The following is a 19,197-nucleotide window of genomic DNA, read 5'->3' as shown; positions in this document are numbered from 1 at the left end:
CCATTTACCAGCTTGTAATATTTTGCCATCTGATCCGAAGGTTGCTGTTGTAACCTTTGAATGACACTTCCCCATTGAGCATCTTTCTTCTGTAACTGGGCCATATGCACACACAAATTGACGTAGTACGTCTTAAATGGATTTTCCTGTAGCAGCAATACAGGGAATTCTGAGGAATTATTTACTTCAATCTCTTTTGTTAAACCCTGCGGTGACCTTGATAGAGCGTCAGCAATAATGTTTTGCTGCCCTGAGACATGTACGATCTTAAACTGGTATTGTTGCAGAGCGAGAGTCCATCTAGCCAGTCTGGGGTGTAACAGTTTACACGTTTGTAAAAACGTTAATGATTGGTGATCGCAATATACGATAGTCTTCGACCCATATAAATAATAATGAAATTTTCTAAATCCCCAGACGACCGCAAGAGCCTCTAATTCTGTCGTCGTGTACGTTCGTTCACAGTTGGACAAAACACGACTAGCAAACGCAATAGGACAAAAGGTAAGCTGTCCATTTATCTTGCGTACTTGGAAAAGGCACGCTCCAAGACCCACATTTGACGAATCTGTTGACAAGTAGAATTCCTCTTGCATGTCCGGATGGTACAAAAGCGGTGCATTTACTAATTGCTTCTTTATCTCTTCAAATGCTTCTTGACACTCTAATGTCCAGAGCCAGGGCACATCCTTCTTCAGCAAACTATTCAGAGCTGCTGCATTCATGGCCTGATTCGTTATAAATCTTCTAAAAAATGAGGCAAGACCCATAAACCCTTTTAATTGCCTCCTATTTCTCGGTGTTGGAAACTTACTAATCGCAATTAGCTTCTCCTTGGTCGGTAAAATTCCCTTTGCGTCAACTATATGCCCCAGGAACTTGATTCTGTTTAGTGCAAAATGGGATTTCTGTAGGTTAGCAGTTATTCCCATGGTTTTGAACACGTCCAACACCCGACTCAGTAAGGTAATATGCTCCTCCCAGGTCTTCGATGCAATAAGCATATCATCAACAAATACTGTTCTCCTGCTTCTTAGTTCTGGGGCTAGAGCATAATCTAGAGCTGCTATAAAGATTCCAGCACTAATGTTGAGTCCAAAAGGAACTACAGTAAATTGATAACTTCTTCCGGCATAAATGAAAGCTGTATATTTCCTTGATAACTCATCCAGCTTGACCTGCCAATACGATCTCCGCAAATCGATGCTCGTCAAATATTGGACATCCTGGAACCGTTGTATCAGCTCGTCTATGTTTTCCGGATGTGTTCTCACTGGAATTAGGATTTTATTTATTTCCCTGGCGTCGAGTACCAGTCTCACAGTTCCATTTGCTTTTGGCACGACCAACAATGGGGAGCAGTATGGGCTTGTAGAGGGTTCGATCAAACCCCATTTCAACATGCGATCTATTTCTTTTTGAACTTGAGCCTTTAACCTCCAGGGAACAGGATAGAAAGTTCTACAATACGTTTCGTGTGGCTTAACGTAGAGATGGCATATGTATCCCTTAATAACTCCTGGCCTTTCGTCAAACACGTTTTCATACGCTAATAATAATTCTTTGAGCTGTTTCTTCTGCTCTTCAGTAATACAGTCGGATTCATTTAACTTCTCATACACCAATTGACCGAAATCTCCTTTGACTTGGAACTCATTATTTACGTGCTGTTTAGACTTTTGTGCAGTCCTGATTACTTGCACACTGATTCCACTATTATATTTTCTGGTAAGGCTTTCCTTTTTCAACAAGTCCAGCTCAATTTCTTGTTTATTTACATTTAACCAAATTTTTCCTGTTTTAAAACCTATTCTACATCCGTATTGACGTAGGCTGTCGACTCCGATAATGCAGTCTACCACCAAATTTTTCACAACAAGGAATGTACTTAATATTGCTACATTTCCGACTTCTACACTAAGTAGTGACTGCACTTTTACATTAGCCGATCTAGCCCCAACGGCGCCTATTATTCTACAATTTTGAACTGGAAAAATTGGTACTCGTCTTATATTTCTGATTTTGTTGAATAGAGCCTCCGAAATAACATTCGTGGTTGCAGCTGTGTCCAAAACCGCCACTATAGGTACAGTCTCCAAAATGACTTGCACTTCGGCTACTGCCACCTGTTCCTTATCCTCATCTTGGAGTTCTAAGTCCTCGGTCAATTCATCTGCCAGTAATCGTCCATCATTATAGGTTAGCATGGGTACACATATCCTGTTGCCCCTCAACCAATTGTTAACCGCTCCTCCGGGGCACGAGTGGGTCCTTACAAGTTTGTTGGATTTTGATTCATCTGGTGGTTGACATCGTCCGTCACTTCGGTAATTACCGGTTGATTCGTAGATGTCCGTCCCCACTGATGTTGGTTATTTGAGTTTATTCCCCCCGGTTGATTCCACTTTCTATTACCGTTGTTGTTCCAGGCTTGCGGTCTGAAATTCCTTTCGTTTCCCCATACGGGATTGTATCTTTTCCCATTCCTGTTGTTCCTTGGATAGCCCCTCGCAAGACTTTTGCCGGTATTATTATTGAGATTTTGAGGGGTTTCTCCACTATTTATCGATCTCTGTGCGTTCCCTTGCCTACCATTTGGCGGAGGTTCTGTCTCCCTATATTGGAATCTGTTGTTACGGGCTTTCTGGTTGTTCTCTTCTATAATGTCTATATGATCTAACGGCGTGAGGAACGACTCCAGGTCTTTATCGTTGCCGTAAGTTAATTGATTCCGGATGTTAGTTGGTAATCTTGCCTTAAGTATGTTTATTATGTCTGGCAAAGGCATAGGTCTGTCCCAATATCTAGTTTTATTTATATATTTTTCAAAATACTTCCTAAGGCTTCCTTTTGAAAAAGAGAAAGGCTCTGGGTAGAGCACCTCCTGCCTTAGGCGTTCCTGTACCCCTTCTGACCAGAATTTTGCTAAAAACGCTTTCTCAAAATCGTCATAGGTCGAGCAAACAGAAGTCATGTCGGAGGCCCAGATCGCCCCCGAACCTTGTACATACCCCGTAACGAAACTGATCTTCTGCCACTCCGACCAATTTCTGGGTAGCACTCCTCTAAAACTCCGGATAAAAACAATCGGATGGACCCCCCTTTTGTCAGTGTTAAAAATCTGGAATTGCCGATGCTTTGTCATTTTTTCTTCGGCATGGCAAAGGCTTTCGTAATCTCCGTCAGATAAAACTTCACGCGAACAACTAGCTCGTGGCAATTTAATATTCGAGTTACTCACACAAGTCGGTATTGTGTGTGAATGTGCAGTAACTGGCTCTATCGTCGCTGCCGACTTCTGCTGCTGGCCTGTACTCATTTGTTCTGAGCCTTGTTGTGAAACGCGTATCGACTCTGCTATCGTTTGTTTCCAATGCTCGAAATCAGCCCCTAACTCCTGTCGCACTTCCTCAAGTCCTTTCGCAAACAAATTCTTTTCCTGTTTGCCACATAGACTCTGGAATGCTGCTTTAACATTTTGCTCAACGTTTTCACACATTAGCCTTTTGTTTTCTAATGTGATTTCGGATAATTTACCCGTTAATACATTAATCTGGTGATCTATAACGTCTTGACGTTCTGTCAGATGTTCCACACTTTCCTTTAGGTTCGTCTGCGTACGTGCCAATTCAGGAAGTTGCGCAGTTGCACATGACATGGCATCTTGCTTTTGTACTAATTGCGGAACCATTTCCACCTGTTCCCGTACGGTATCTATCTTAATAGCCACATACTCCTTCATTTCTACACGTACACGTTCAGTAGATTCCTCACATTGAGCTTTAACCAATTCTAATTGTGCAGTTAATTTTCGTTCCGTCTCTTCGGCCTGATCTTTAAGTTCCTTTGTCTTCGCCTCTATCCGCTGCTCTAATTCGGAAAAACTGTCGTGTAACTACTGCTTAATCTCAGCTTTCAGATTTTCCTGCCCCTCCGTAACTGAGGCTAATTTCGCGTTCAAATCATTTTGGCCCTCAGTAACTGAGGCTAACCTCGAATTAATGTCAATTTTCAGATTTTCTTCCCCTTCAGTAACTGAGGCTAATTTTGTATTCTAATGGTTTTGCCCTTCAGTAACTGAGGCTACTTTTGTATTCAAATGGTTTTGCGCTTCAGTAACTGAGGCTAATTTTGTATTCAAATGATTTTGCCCTTCAGTAACTGAGGCTAATTTCGCGTTAATGTCGGTTTTCATATTATTCATACTCTCGGTTATCATTTGCATCTGTCTCATGATAATTACTAATGGATCTAATCCATGTTGCATACCTGCTGTTACATCTCCAGCCGTGTCTACAGGGCGTTCTATTGCGCTATCTGTAGCGATCGGTTCTACAACACTTCTTACTATATCATTATCATCAGTGCTAACAGCTGAAGGCTGTTGCGTGTTGCTCTGCTCTGCTTGACTCATCTTAAACATTGCCCTAGTTAAAACCATATAAATGTCCTACAGTCAATATGTATATATCTCTCCCTTCACACAAGAATACTTCTGTGTTTACTTTTTTATAGTACTTATACAGGCAAATGCAACTAGGACAGGTCAATCAAACTACATCTGGCATAAACACAATTAGTAAATGTTCAACTCTACGTCTACTTCCTCAATACTAGAAAGCTTTAATAGAAAATTATAGATCTGGCCTTTTTTCTGCGCCCAGCGTGCTGCTTTTATTTGTAGATGCACTTTATATGACTGCGAGTATTTCTTCTCTTTTCCAAGTTAAGTTGTCTCGTCGTAGTTCACATGAAACAGAGAACAAAATTATTTTAACAACGTCCAAAAACGTGTCTGTACAGAAGTGTATCTGTCGCCTTTATCGCTCTTTCACCCTCACGCATAAATCGGTACAATTAAGTTAGCGCTTCGTGTTTTCTTATTAGGCAGATCCGTGAAAAGATATACAAACAATTATGCTAATGGAGGATTCTGAGTAATTTCTCGAATTTCATTCGCTCTCTCTCTCTCTCTCTCCTTTATGTATATACAGTTTAACTATATTATTTACGTGAAATCAGCCTAGTAGAATCTCTGGTGGAGCCCTTCGTCTTAATGTTGAGCGGCTGGCTTGCTGGAAAAGATCTTTACATTTGTTATTATTATTAAGCGCTGCATTCAGTTGGGAAAATCGATCGTTTGAACAGTTCGTTCAGGTTACGACAGATCTAAAATTTCAGATGCGGACGAAGCCTTTTTGGACGATTTATAAAAACTCAGAGATTGTAGGCTCTCTTCGTCACAGCTGAAACTTCCCGATTAATTACAGGGCCCAGACAATCATCAGTGTTTCAGACAGAGAACTCATTTGTCATTCACTCTAGAATAAAATGGTCACAAACCTTATTTCTGCGGAAAATTGTATATTGAATCCATTTCCGTACATGTTCCGTTTGGTGTTGGTTCCAAGTCACATGTAATTTTCTTTTACAGGTTTTTTTTCTTTTTATCTATCACGCTATCGGCACAAACTTTCCTAGCTCGCTTTAGCGCGAAGAAGAGTAAATAAATCACCTTTAGCAATCCGACAATCTTCCAACCGATACTTCCGAAGCTGTTCCTCTCTCTCCCTATAATAACCATGGAGCATACCTTACTGTACCTCTGTTGTTCCAAAGAATAAACGTACTAGAAAAATACCTTGGCGTCGACGAGCTGTCGGCGCATATATTACTAGAAAATCTGATGAGATACTTTTCAAACGTAAATAAATGTGGATGATTTGATTGACCATTATTAATTATTGCGTGGTAGAGGATAATTTTCCGTGGGAAGATTACTGGATACAGTAAACCTGAAGTGAGGCCACGGAACTAAAAACTAGACTCACAGGAGAGGTTCAAATCATAGGAAGTTAGAGTGTCAGTCCTCTTTCACTTAAGTCAGCATTGTGCCTTTTGTATTAAATTCGGCAGCAATTTCCGTGTTTCATCGTGAATAAGAAGGTCCAGGGTATACAGTAAACCTGAAGTGAAGCATAGGAATCTAAAACTGGTCGTACAGGAGAGGTTCAAATCATAGAAAGTTAGAGTGTCAGTCCTCTTGTACTTAAGTCGGCATTGTGCCTTTTGTATTAAATTCGAATGCAATTTCTGTGTTTCATCGTCAATAAGAAGGTCCAAGGTATACAGTAAACCTGAAGTGAAGCATCGGAATCTAAAACTGGACTCACAGGAGAGGATCAAATCATAGAAAGTTAGAGTGTCAGTCCTCTTGTACTTAAGTCGGCATTGTGCCTTTTGTATTAAATTCGGATGCAATTTCTGTGTTTCATCGTCAATACGAAGGTCCAAGGTATACAGTAAACCTGAAGTGAAGCATAGTAATCTAAAACTGGACTCACGGGAGAGGTTCAAATCATAGAAAGTTAGAGTGTCAGTCCTCTTGTACTTAAGTCGGCATTGTGCCTTTTGTATTAACTTCGGATGCAATTTCTGTGTTCCTTCGTCAATAAGAAGGTCCAAGGGAAACAGTAAACCTGATGTGAAGCATCGGAATCTAAAACTGGACTCGCAGAAGAAGTTCAAATCATAGAAAGTTAGAGTGTCAGTCCTCTTGTACTTAAGTCGGCACTGTGCCTTTTGTATTAAGTTCGGATGCAATTTCTGTGTTTCAACGTCAATAAGAAGGTCCAAGGGATACAGTAAACCTGAAGTGAAGCATCGGAATGTAAAACTGGACTCACAGGAGAGGTTCAAATCAAAGAAAGGTAGAGTATCTGTCCTCTTGTACTTAAGTCGGCATTGTGCCATTTGTATTAAATTCGGATGCAATTTCTGTGTTTCATCGTCAATAAGAAGGTCCAAGGGGTACAGTAAACCTGAAGTGAAGCATCGGAATCTAAAACTGGACTCACAGGAGAGGTTCAAATCATAGAAAGTTAGAGTGTCTGTCCTCTTGTACTTAAGTCGGCAATGTGCCTTTTGTATTAAATTCGGTTGCAATTTCTGTGTTTCATCCTCAATAAGAAGGTCCAAGGTATACAGTAAACCTGAAGTGAAGCATCGGAATCTAAAAATGGACACACAGGAGATTTTCAACTCATAGAATGTTAGAGTGTCAGTCCTCTTGTACTTAATTTGGCATTGTGCCATTTGTATTAAAACTGGGATGCAATTTCTGTGTTTCATCGTCAATAAGAAGGTCCAAGGTATACAGTAAACCTGAAGTGAAGCATCGGAATCTAAAACTGGACTAACAGGAGAGGTTCAAATCTTAGAAAGTTAGAGTGTCAGTCCTTTTGTACTTAAGTCGGCATTGTGCCCTTTTTATTAAATTGGGATGCAATTTCTGTGTTTCATCGTCAATAAGACGGTCCAAGGTATACAGTAAACCTGAAGTGAAGTATCGGAATCTAAAACTGGACTCACAGGAGAGGTTCAAATCATAGAAATTTAGAGTGTCAGTCCTCTTGTACTTAAGTCGGCATTGTGGCTTTTGTATTAAATCCGGATGCAATTTCTGTGTTTCATCGTCAATAAGAAGGTCCAAGGTATACAGTAAACCTGAAGTGAAGCATCGGAATCTAAAACTGGACTCACAGGAGAGGTTCAAATCATAGAAAGTTAGAGTGTCAGTCCTCTTTTACGTAAGTCGGCATTGTGCCTTTTGTATTAAATTGGGATGCAATTTCTGTGTTTCATCGTCGCTAAGAAGGGCCAAGTTATACAGTAAGCCTTAAGTGAACCATCGGAATCTAAAACTGGACTCGCAGGTGAGGTTCAAATCACAGAAAGTTAGAGTGTCAGTCCTCTTGTACTTAAGTCGGCATTGTGCCTTTTGTATTAAATTCGGATGCAATTTCTGTGTTTCATCGTCAATAGGAAGGTCAAGGGTATACAGTAAACCTGAAGTGAAGCATAGGAATCTAAAACTGGACTCACACAAGAGGTTCAAATCATAGAAAGTTAGAGTGTCAGTCCTCTTGTACTTAAGTCGGCATTGTGAAATTTGTATTAAATTGGGATGCAATTTCTGTGTTACAACGTCAATAAGAAGGTAAAAGGTATACAGTAATCCTGAAGTGAAGCATCGGAATCTAAAACTGGACTCACAGCAGAGGTTTAAATCATAGAAAGTTAGAGTGTCAGTCCTCTTGTACTTATGTCGGTATTGTGCCTTTTGTATTAAATTCGGATGCAATTTCTGTGTTTCATCGTCAATAAGAAGGTCCAAGGTATACAGTAAACCTGAAGTGAAGCATCGGAATCTAAACCTGGACTCACAGGAGAAGTTCAAATCATAGAAAATTTGAGTATCAGTCCTCTTGTACTTAAGTCGGCATTGTGCCTTTTGTATTAAATTCGGATGCAATTTCTTTGTTTCATCGTCAATAAGAAGGTCCAAGGTATACAGTAAACCTGAAGTGAAGCATCGAAATCTAAAACTGGACTCACAGGAGAGGTTCAAATCATAGAAAGTTAGAGTGTCAGTCCTCTTGTACGTAAGTCGGCAGTGTGCCTCATGTATTAAATTGGGATGCAATTTCTGTGTTTCATCGTCGATAAGAAGGGCCACGTTATACAGTAAGCCTTAAGTGAAGCATCGGAATCTAAAACTGGACTCGCAGGTGAGGTTCAAATCACAGAAAGTTAGAGTGTAAGTCCTCTTGTACTTAAGTCGGCATTGTGCCTTTTGTATTAAATTCGGATGCAATTCCTGTGTTTCATCGTCAATAGGAAGGTCAAGGGTATACAGTAAACCTGAAGTGAAGCATAGGAATCTAAAACTGGACTCACACGAGAGGTTTAAATCATAGAAAGTTAGAGTGTCAGTCCTCTTGTACTTATGTCGGCATTGTGCCTTTTGTATTAAATTCGGATGCAATTTCTGTGTTTCATCGTCAATAAGAAGGTCCAAGGTATACAGTAAACCTGAAGTGAAGCATCGGAATCTAAACCTGGACTCACAGGAGAGGTTCAAATCATAGAAAGTTAGAATATCAGTCCTCTTGTACTTAAGTCGGCATTGTGCCTTTTGTATTAAATTCGGATGCAATTTCTGTGTTTCATCGTCAATAAGAAGGTCCAAGTTATACAGTAAACCTGAAGTGAAGCATCGAAATCTAAAACTGGACTCACAGGAGATGTTCAAATCATAGAAAGTTAGAGCGTCAGTCCTCTTGTACTTAAGTCGGCATTGTGCCTTTTGTATTAACTTCGGATGCTATTTCTATGTTCCTTCGTCAATAAGAAGGTCCAAGGGATACAGTAAACCTGAAGTGAAGCATCGTAATCTAAAACTGGACTCACAGGAGAGGTTCACATCATAGAAAGTTAGAGTATCAGTCCTCTTGTACTTAAGTCGGCATTGTGCCTTTTTTATTAACTTCGGATGCAATTTCTGTGTTCCTTCGTCTATAAGAAGGTCCAAGGTATACAGTAAATCTGAAGAGAAGCATCGGAATCTAAAACTGGACTCACAGGAGAAGTTCAAATCATAGAAAGTTAGAGTGTCTGTCCACTTCTACTAATGGCGGCATAGTGCTTTTTGTATAGAATTCGGAACCAATTTCTGTGTTTCAACATCAATAAGAAGGTCCAAGGGATACAGTAAACCAGAAGTGAAGCATCGGAATGTATAACTGGACTCACAGGAGAGGTTCAAATCAAAGAAAGTTAGAGTGTCAGTCCTCTTGTACTTAATTCGGCATTGTGCCTTTTGTATTAAATTCGGATGAAATTTCTGTGTTTCATCGTCAATAGGAAGGTCCAAGGTATACAGTAAGCCTTAAGTGAACCATCGGAATCTAAAACTGGACTCGCAGGTGAGGTTCAAATCACAGAAAGTTAGAGTGTCAGTCCTCTTGTACTTAAGTCGGCACTGTGCCTTTTGTATTAAATTCGGATGCAATTTCTGTGTTTCATCGTCAATAGGAAGGTCAAGGGTATACAGTAAACCTGAAGTGAAGCATAGGAATCTAAAACTGGACTCACACAAGAGGTTCAAATCATAGAAAGTTAGAGTGTCAGTCCTCTTGTACTTAAGTCGGCATTGTGAAATTTGTATTAAATTGGGATGCAATGTCTGTGTTACAACGTCAATAAGAAGGTAAAAGGTATACAGTAATCCTGAAGTGAAGCATCGGAATCTAAAACTGGACTCATAGCAGAGGTTTAAATCATAGAAAGTTAGAGTGTCAGTCCTCTTGTACTTATGTCGGTATTGTGCCTTTTGTATTAAATTCGGATGCAATTTCTGTGTTTCATCGTCAATAAGAAGGTCCAATGTATACAGTAAACCTGAAGTGAAGCATCGGAATCTAAACCTGGACTCACAGGAGAAGTTCAAATCATAGAAAGTTTGAATATCAGTCCTCTTGTACTTAAGTCGGCATTGTGCCTTTTGTATTAAATTCGGATGCAATTTCTTTGTTTCATCGTCAATAAGAAGGTCCAAGGTATACAGTAAACCTGAAGTGAAGCATCGAAATCTAAAACTGGACTCACAGGAGATGTTCAAATCATAGAAAGTTAGAGTGTCAGTCCTCTTGTACGTAAGTCGGCAGTGTGCCTTTTGTATTAAATTGGGATGCAATTTCTGTGTTTCATCGTCGATAAGAAGGGCCAAGTTATACAGTAAGCCTTAAGTGAAGCATCGGAATCTAAAACTGGACTCGCAGGTGAGGTTCAAATCACAGAAAGTTAGAGTGTCAGTCCTCTTGTACTTAAGTCGGCATTGTGCCTTTTGTATTAAATTCGGATGCAATTTCTGTGTTTCATCGTCAATAGGAAGGTCAAGGGTATACAGTAAACCTGAAGTGAAGCATAGGAATCTAAAACTGGACTCACACGAGAGGTTTATATCACAGAAAGTTAAAGTGTCAGTCCTCTTGTACTTATGTCGGCATTGTGCCTTTTGTATTAAATTCGGATGCAATTTCTGTGTTTCATCGTCAATAAGAAGGTCCAAGGTATACAGTAAACCTGAAGTGAAGCATCGGAATCTAAACCTGGACTCACAGGAGAGGTTCAAATCATAGAAAGTTAGAATATCAGTCCTCTTGTATTTAAGTCGGCATTGTTCCTTTTGTATTAAATTCGGATGCAATTTCTGTGTTTCATCGTCAATAAGAAGGTCCAAGGTATACAGTAAACCTGAAGTGAAGCATCGAAATCTAAAACTGGACTCACAGGAGATGTTCAAATCATAGAAAGTTAGAGCGTCAGTCCTCTTGTTCTTAAGTCGGCATTGTGCCTTTTGAATTAACTTCGGATGCTATTTCTGTGTTCCTTCGTCAATAAGAAGGTCCAAGGGATACAGTAAATCTGAAGAGAAGCATCGGAATCTAAAACTGGACTCACAGGAGAAGTTCAAATCATAGAAAGTTAGAGTGTCAGTCCACTTCTACTAATGGCGGCATAGTGCCTTTTGTATTGAATTCGGAACCAATTTCTGTGTTTCAACATCAATAAGAAGGTCCAAGGGATACACTAAACCAGAAGTGAAGCATCGGAATGTATAACTGGACTCACAAGAGAGGTTCAAATCAAAGAAAGTTAGAGTGTCAGTCCTCTTGTACTTAATTCGGCATTGTGACTTTTGTATTAAATTCGGATGCAATTTCTGTGTTTCATCGTCAACAGGAAGGTCCAAGGTATACATTAAACCTGAAGTGAAGCATCGTAATCTAAAACTGGACTCACAGGAGAGGTTCATATCATAGAAAGTTAGAGTGTCAGTCCTCTTGTACTTAAGTCGGCATTGTGCCTTTTTTATTAACTTCGGATGCAATTTCTGTGTTCCTTCGTCAATAAGAAGGTCCAAGGGAAACAGTAAACCTTACGTGAAGCATCGGAATCTAAAACTGGACTCACAGGAGAGGTTCAAATCATAGAAAGTTAGAGTGTCAGTCCTCTTGTACTTAAGTCGGCATTGTGCCTTTTGTATTAAATTCGGATGCAATTTCTGTGTTTCAAGGTCTATAGGAAGGTCCAAGGGATACAGTAAACCTGAAGTGAAGCATCGGAATGTAAAACTGGACTCACAGGAGAGGTTCAAATCAAAGAAATGTAGAGTATCAGTCCTCTTGTACTTAAGTCGGCATTGTGCCTTTTGTTTTAAATTCGGATGCAATTTCTGTGTCTCATCGTCAATAAGAAGGTCCAAGGGGTACAGTAAACCTGAATTTAAGCATCGGAATCTAAACCTGGACTCACAGGAGTGGTTCAAATCATAGAAAGTTAGAGTGTCAGTCCTCTTGTACTTAAGTCGGCATTGTGCCTTTTGTATTAAATTCGGTTGCAATTTCTGTGTTTCATCGTCAAAAAGAAGGTCCAAGGTATACAGTAAACCTGAAGTGAAGCATCGGAATCTAAAACTGGACTCGCAGGAGAGGTCCAAATCATAGATAGTTAGAGTGTCAGTCCTCCTGTACTTAAGTCGTCATTGTGCCTTTTGTATTAAATTCGGATGCAATTTCTGTGTCTCATTGTCAATAAGAAGGTCCAAGGTATACAGTAAACCTGAAGTGTAGCATCGGAATCTAAAACTGGACTCACAGGAGAGGTTCAAATCATAGAAAGTTAGAGTGTCAGTCGTCTTGTACGTAAGTCGGCAATGTGCCTTTTGTATTAAATTGGGATGCAATTTCTGTGTTTCATCGTCAATAAGAAGGTCCAAGTTATACAGTAAGCCTTAAGTGAAGCATCGGAATCTAAAACTGGACTCGCAGGCGAGGTTCAAATCACAGAAAGTTAGAGTGTAAGTCCTCATGTACTTAAGTCGGCATTGTGCCTTTTGTATTAAATTCGGATGCAATTTCTGTGTTTCATCGTCAATAGGAGGGTCAAGGGTATACAGTAAACCTGAAGTGAAGCATAGGAATCTGAAACTAGACTCACAGGAGAGGTTTAAATCATAGAAAGTTAGAGTATCAGTCCTCTTGTACTTAAGTCGGCATTGTGCCTTTTGTATTAAATTCGGATGCAATTTCTGTGTTTCATCGTCAATAAGAAGGTCCAAGGTATACAGTAAACCTGAAGTGAAGCATCGAAATCTAAAACTGGACTCACAGGAGAGGTTCAAATCATAGACAGTTAGAGTGTCAGTCCTCTTGTACTTAAGTTGGCATTGTGCCTTTTGTTTTAAATTCGGATGCGATTTCTGTGTTCAATCGTCCTTATGAAGGTCCAAGGGATACAGTAAACCTGAAGTGAAGCATCGGAATGAAAAATAGGACTCGCAGGAGAATTTCAAATCAAAGAAAGTTAGAGTGTCAGTCCTCTTGTACTTAAGTCGGCAATGTGACTTTTGTATTAAATTCGGATGCAATATCTGTGTAACATCCTCAATAAGTAGGTCCAAGGTATACAGTAAACCTGAAGTGAAGCACCGGAATCTAAAACTTGACTCACAGGAGAGTTTCAAATCATAGAAAGTTAGAGTTTCAGACCTCTTGTACTTCAGTCGGCATTATGTATTTGTATTAAATTCGGATGCAATTACTGTATTACATCGTCAATAAGAAGGTCCAAGGGATACAGTAAACCTGAAGTGAAGCATCGGAATCTAAAACTGGACTCGCAGGAGAGGTCCAAATCATAGAAAGTTAGAGTGTCAGTCCTCTTGTACTTAAGTCGGCATTGTGCCTTTTGTATTAAATTCGGATGCAATTTCAGTGTTTCATCGTCAATAAGAAGAACCAAGGTATATAGTAAACCTGATGTGAAGCTTCGGAATCTAAAACTGGACTCACAGGAGAGGTTCATATCATAGAAAGTTAGAGTGTCAGTCCACTTGTACTTAAGTCGGCATTGTGCCTTTTTTATTAAATTCGGATGCAATTTCTGTTTTTTATCGTCAATAAGAAGGTCCAAGGTATACAGTAAACCTGATGTGAAGCTTCGGAATCTAAAACTGGACTCACAGGAGAGGTTCAAATCATAGAAAGTTAGAGTGTCAGTCCTCTTGTACTTAAGTCGGCATTGTGCCTTTTGTATTAAATTCGGATGCAATTTCTGTGTTTCATCGTCAATAAAAAGGTCCAAGGGATACAGTAAACCTGAAGTGAAGCATCGGAATCAAAAATAGGACTCGCAGGAGTGGTCCAAATCAAAGAAAGTTAGAAAGTCAGTCCTCTTGTACTTAAGTCGGCAATGAAACTTTTGTATTAAATTCGGATGCAATATCTGTGTGTCATCGTCAATAAGTAGGTCAAAGGTATACAGTAAACCTGAAGTGAAGCAGCGGAATCTAAAACTGGACTCACAGGAGAGGTTCAAATCATAGTAAGTTAGAGTGTCAGTCATCTCGTACTTAAGTCGGCATTGTGGCTTTTGTATTAAATTCGGATGCAATACCTCTGTTTCATCGGCAATAAGAAGGTGCACGGTATACAGTAAACCTGAAGTGAAGCATCGAAATCTAAAACTGGACTCACAGGAGAGGTTCAAATCACAGAAAGTTAAAGTATCAGTCTTCTTGTACATAAGTCGGCATTGGACATTTTGTATTAAATTCGGATGCAATTTCTGTGAATCATCGTCAATCAGAAGGTCCAAGGGATAAGTAAACCTGAAGTGAAGCATCGGAATCTAAAACTGGACTCACAGGAGAGGTTCAAATCATAGAAAGTTAGAGTGTCAGTCCTCTTGTACTTAATTCGGCGTTGTGCCTTTTGTATTAAATTAGGAAGCAATTTCTGTGTTTCATCGTGAAGAAGAAGGTCCAAGGGATACAGTAAAACAGAAGTGAAGCATCAGAATCTAAAACTGGACTCGCAGGAGAGGTTCAAATCATAGAAAGTTAGAGTGTCAGTCCTCTTGTACCTAAGTCGGCATTGAGCCTTTTGTATTAAATTCGGATGCAATTTCTGTGTTTCATCGTCAATACGAAGGTCCAAGGTATACAGTAAACCTGAAGTGAAGCATCGGAATCCAAAACTGGACTCACAGGAGAGGATCATTTCGTAGAAAGATTGTGTGTCAGTCCTCTTGTACTTAAGTCGGCATTGTGGCTTTTGTATTAAATTCGGATGCAATTCCTCTGTTTCATCGGCAATTAGAAGGTGCACGGTATACAGTAAACCTGAAGTGAAGCATCGAAATCTAAAACTGGACTCACAGGAGAGGTTCAAATCATAGAAAGTTAAAGTGTCAGTCTTCTTGTACATAAGTCGGCATTGTGCATTTTGTATTAAATTCGGATGCAATTTCTGTGAATCGTCGTCAATATGAAGGTCCAAGGGATACATGAAACCTGAAGTGAAGCATCGGAATCTAAAACTGGACTCACAGGAGAGGTTCAAATCATAGAAAGTTAGAGTGTCAGTCCTCTTCTACTTAATTCGGCATTGTGCCTTTTGTATTAAATTGGGATGCAATTTCTGTGTTTCATCGTCAACAAGAAGGTCCAAGGGATACAGTAAACCTGAAGTGAAGCATCAGAATCTGAAACTGGACTCGCAGGAGAGGTTCAAATCCTAGAAAGTTAGAGTGTCAGTCCTCTTGTACCTAAGTCGGCATTGAGCCTTTTGTATTAAATTCGGATGCAATTTCTGTGTTTCATCGTCAATAAGAAGGTAAAAGGTATACAGTAAACCTGAGGTGAAGCATCCGTATCTAAAACTGGACTCACAGGGGAGGTTCAAATCGTAGAAAGTTAGTGTGTCAGTCCTCTTGTACTTAAGTCGGCATTGTGCCTTTTGTATTAAATTCGGATGCAATTCCTCTGTTTCATCGGCAATAAGAAGGTGCACGGTATACAGTAAACCTGAAGTGAAGCATCGAAATCTAAAACTGGACTCACAGAGAGGTTTAAATCATAGAAAGTTAAAGTGGCAGTCTTCTTGTACATAAGTAGGCATTGTGCATTTTGTGTTAAATTCGGATGCAATTTCTGTGAATCATCGTCAATAAGAAGGTCCAAGGGATACAGTAAACCTGAAGTGAAGCACCGGAATCTAAAACTGGACTCACAGGAGAGGTTCAAATCATAGAAAGTTAGAGTGTCAGTCCTCTTGTACTTAATTTGGCATTGTGCCTTTTGTATTAAATTGGGATGCAATTTCTGTGTTTCATCGTCAATAAGAAGGTCCAAGGGATACACTAAACCTGAAGTGAAGCATCAGAATCTGAAACTGGACTCGCAGGAGAGGTTCAAATCATAGAAAGCTAGAGTATCAGTCCTCTTGTACTTAAGTCGGCATTGTGCCTTTTGTATTCAATTCGGATGCAATTTCTGTGTTTCATCGTCAATAAGAAGGTAAAAGGGATACAGTAAACCTGAAGTGAAGCATCAGAATCTAAAACTGGACTCACAGGAGAGTTTCAAATCATAGAAAGTTAGAGTGTCAGTCCGCTTGTACTTAAGTCGGCATTGTGCCTTTTGTATTAAATTCGGATGCAATTTCAGTGTTTCATCGTCAATAAGAAGAACCAAGGTATACAGTAAAACTGATGTGAAGCTTCGGAATCTAAAACTGGACTCACAGGAGAGGTTCATATCATAGAAAGTTAGAGTGTCAGTCCACTTGTACTTAAGTCGGCATTGTGCCTTTTGTATTAAATTCGGTACAATTTCTGTGTTTCATCGTCAATAAGAAGGTCCAAGGTATACAGTAAACTTGAAGTGAAGCATTAGAATATAAAACTGGACACACAGGAGAGTTTCAAATCATAGAAAGTTAGAGTGTCAGTCCTCTTGTACTTAAGTCGCCATTGTGCCTTTAGTATCTAATTCGGATGCAATTTCTGTTTTTCATCGTCAATAAGAAGGTCCAAGGTATACAGTAAACCTGATGTGAAGCTTCGGAATCTAAAACTGGACTCACAGGAGAGGTTCAAATCATAGAAAGTTAGAGTGTCAGTCCTCTTGTACTTAATTCGGCATTGTGCCTTTTGTATTAAATTGGGAAGCAATTTCTGTGTTTCATCGTCAAGAAGAAGGTCCAAGGGATACAGTAAACCAGAAGTGAAGCATCCGTATCTAAAACTGGACTCGCAGGAGAGGTTCAAATCATAGAAAGTTAGAGTGTCAGTCATCTTGTACCTAAGTCGGCATTGAGCCTTTTGTATTTAATTCGGATGCAATTTCTGTGTTTCATCGTCAATAAGAAGGTCCAAGGTATACAGTAAACCTGAAGTTAAGCATCGGAATCCAAAACTGGACTCACAGGAGAGGATCATTTCGTAGAAAGTTTGTGTGTCAGTCCTCTTGTACTTAAGTCGGCATTGTGCCTTTTGTATTAAATTCGGAAGCAATTTCTGTGTTTCATCGTCAATAAGACGGTCCAAGGTATACAGTAAACCTGAAGTGCAGAATCGGAATCTAAAACTGGACTCGCCGGAGAGGTTCAAATCATAAAAAGTTAGAGTGTCAGTCATCTTGTACTTAAGTCGGCATTTTGGCTTTTGTATTAAATTCGGATGCAATTCCTCTGTTTCATCGGCAATTAGAAGGTGCACAATATACAGTAAACATGAAGTGCAGCATCGAAATCTAAAACTGGACTCACAGGAGAGGTTCAAATCATAGAATGTTAAAGTGTCAGTCTTCTTGTACATAAGTCGGCATTGTGCATTTTGTATTAAATTCGGATGCAATTTCTGTGAATCATCGTCAATAAGAAGGTCCAAGGGATACATGAAACCTGAAGTGAAGCATCGGAATCTAAAACTGGACTCACAGGAGAGGCTCAAATCATAGAAAGTTAGAGTGTCAGTCCTCTTGTACTTAATTCGGCATTGTGCCTTTTGTATTAAATTGGGATGCAATTTCTGTGTTTCATCGTCAACAAGAAGGTCCAAGGGACACAGTAAACCTGAAGTGTAGCATCAGAATCTGAAACTGGACTCGCAGGAGAGGTTCAAATCATAGAAAGTTAGAGTGTCAGTCCTCTTGTACCTAAGTCGGCATTGAGCCTTTTGTATTAAATTCGGATGCAATTTCTGTGTTTCATCGTCAATAAGAAGGTCCAAGGTATACAGTAAACCTGAATAGAAGCATCCGTATCTAAAACTGGACTCACAGGAGAGGTTCAAATCGTAGAATGTTAGTGTGTCAGTCCTCTTGTACTTAAGTCGGCATTGTGCGTTTTGTATTAAATTCGGATGCAATTCCTCTGTTTCATCGGCAATAAGAAGTTGCACGGTATACAGTAAACCTGAAGTGAAGCATCGAAATCTAAAACTGGACTCACAGAGAGGTTCAAATTATAGAAAGTTAAAGTGTCAGTCTTCTTGTACATAAGTAGGCATTGTGCATTTTGTATTAAATTCGGATGCAATTTCTGTGAATCATCGTCAATAAGAAGGTCCAAGGGATACAGTAAACCTGAAGTGAAGCACCGGAATCTAAAACTGGACTCACAGGAGAGGTTCAAATCATAGAAAGTTAGAGTGTCAGTCCTCCTGTACTTAATTCGGCATTGTGCCTTTTGTATTAAATTGGGATGCAATTTCTGTGTTTCATCGTCAATAAGAAGGTCCAAGGTATACAGTAAACCTGAAGTGAAGCATCAGAATCTAAAACTGGACTCACAGGAGAGTTTCAAATCATAGAAAGTTAGAGTGTCAGTCCTCTTGTACTTAAGTCGGCATTGTGCCTTTTGTATTAAATTCGGATGCAATTTCAGTGTTTCATCGTCAATAAGAAGAACCAAGGTATACAGTAAACCTGATGTGAAGCTTCGGAATCTAAAACTGGACTCACATTAGAGGTTCATATCATAGAAAGTTAGAGTGTCAGTCCACTTGTACTTAAGTCGGCATTGTGCATTTTATGTTAAATTCGGATGCAATTTCTGTGTTTCATCGTCAATAAGAAGGTCCAAGGTGTACAGTAAACTTGAAGTGAAGCATTAGATTATAAAACTGGACACACAGGAGAGTTTCAAATCATAGAAAGTTAGAGTGTCAGTCCTCTTGTACTTAAGTCGCCATTGTGCCTTTAGTATCAAATTCGGATGCAATTTCTTTTTATCATCGTCAATAAGAAGGTCCAAGGTATACAGTAAACCTGATGTGAAGCTTCGGAATCTAAAACTGGACTCACAGGAGAGGTTCAAATCATAGAAAGTTAGAGTGTCAGTCCTCTTGTACTTAAGTCGGCATTGTGCCTTTTGTATTAAATTCGGATGCAATTTCTGTGTTTCATCGTCAATAAAAAGGTCCAAGGGATACAGTAAACCTGAAGTGAAGCATCGGAATCAAAAATAGGACTCGCAGGAGTGGTCAAAATCAAAGAAAGTTAGAGTG

Source organism: Schistocerca serialis, unplaced genomic scaffold, assembly GCF_023864345.2.
Source record: "Schistocerca serialis cubense isolate TAMUIC-IGC-003099 unplaced genomic scaffold, iqSchSeri2.2 HiC_scaffold_1362, whole genome shotgun sequence".
Taxonomy (NCBI): domain Eukaryota; kingdom Metazoa; phylum Arthropoda; class Insecta; order Orthoptera; family Acrididae; genus Schistocerca; species Schistocerca serialis.
Note: the sequence above shows the minus strand (reverse complement) of the source record.